The sequence below is a fragment of the Mus caroli genome, chromosome 14 (genome assembly GCF_900094665.2).
Source record: "Mus caroli chromosome 14, CAROLI_EIJ_v1.1, whole genome shotgun sequence".
NCBI classification, from domain to species: domain Eukaryota; kingdom Metazoa; phylum Chordata; class Mammalia; order Rodentia; family Muridae; genus Mus; species Mus caroli.
In genome coordinates, this window is record NC_034583.1 from 29,239,447 (window position 1) to 29,241,261 (window position 1,815).

The window sequence follows — 1,815 nt, forward strand, 5'->3', positions numbered from 1 at the left end:
CTCCCTCCCTCTTACTGAAGCTCAATTCTTTTTTTTTTTCTGGGTTTGTATTGAGTATTTTGAATAGAATTTTTGTTCTTTCCAAATTTGAGGTTCCTGAGGCAAAAGAGAACTCTCAGGGCAGCCACTACTGTGTCACTCCTTTGTGTTAAGGTCTCTGAGTACACTACCTTTTCTCTGGCTTCTGCTCTTTCTATGCTTATATATAGATGCTCTAGAGTTTTCCATTGTACTTAGGAGGAGGAGTAGACAACAGTTCACCTATTCCCATTTTCCTGGAAGCGGCTCTCACTGTGGTTTTAGACAGCGTTTCTCTGATGTCTAATAACATCTCAGGTCTCTAGATGCCATTTGCAATTTTCTTCATTAAAACTCAACTAGTATTTCAAATCTCCATTCTTCTCAACTTTCTGGCCATTTTACATCTTGCTTTCTGTACAGTTGCTTCTTGACGTCTCCTCCACACTCTATCTCTAGCTCCATCACTCCTCCAAGCCAGTGCTTCCCAGCCCTCTGTCCTGCATGGTGGGGGAAGGGAAGATTGAGGAGTGGTCTGTCTGTCTCCTCCTCTCAGAATACTGCATTTTTCATCAGTGGTGTCTTTCTTTCATTCAACTGATCCTTCTCAGTTAATCTGTCCAGTCAAACCTGCCCCTGTGACCTTTTAAACAGAAGCACATAGAACTTCCCATCATTCTTTGAGTTATCTTACTTCTTTCTTCCTGAACATAGTTTTTACTGTTTTTTAAGGCATTTTTTTATTAGATTTTTTCATTTACATTTCAAATGCTATTCCCAAAGGTCCCTATAACCCTCCTCCTGCCCTGCTCCCCAACCCACCCACTCCCACTTCCTGGCCTTGGCATTCCCCTGTACTGGGGCATATGATCTTCACAATACCAAGGGCCTCTCCTCCCACTGATGACCGACTAGGCCATCCTCTGCTACATATGCAACTAGAGACACAGCTCTGGGGGGGGGGGGTACACTAACCAGTACTGGTTTTGTTTTATGTCTGGCTTCTATTCTTTCTCCTCATTGACACAGATCTTGCCTTGGTTCGGTGATAATCACCAACCCAGTCAGTGAATCCAGTGAACATTTTTCAAACCTTATCTTTGTTGGCTTTCCTCTTCTTGGAATATCCTCTTCCCTTTATGCCTAAACAACCCATTCTAGGCTTTGCCCCTCTCCTCCAGATACTCAGTCTTTGTCTCCTTGAGAGGTCCCCCTCCCCAGGATGGCAGGAACACTGCAGTTTCTTAAGGCTCATCCTAGTCTCCAGTTTCTTTTCTAACATTTCTTTTTAAAATTGAATACAGTACTACAGATATGGAAATCAACTCTACAGCAAAGACTGTATCCTTCCCATCCAGGTTTCTCTGAGTTCCAGCTTCCATACTCAACTGTTCTCTCAACACTCCCACTTGACTGTCACAAAGATACATCAGCTGCACCAAAACAGGGCTGAGGTCACGTTCCCTCCTAGAAACCTCATCCACTTCCATTGTTCTTCCCATTGCCAATGTCACAGAACCAGCTATCGCTGTCTTTCACCTGGGTCTCAATAATAGCCTTTAACTGTTCTCAGTGTACCCGCTCTGCCTACCAAGGACTATACTTTGGGCCAGAATATCAAAACACATATTGGATTAAAGTAGCTTCTGTGCCATCCATATGTGCCTAGCATTCAGGGTCACATCCTACCTGGCCTACAAGGCTTCTGTGACCTTTGTCCACCTCTGTCCTGTCTCAGGACAAACTATTTAGTCTCATTTATTACTTAAGCCCAGGAAACTTTTTTTTTTTTTTAAA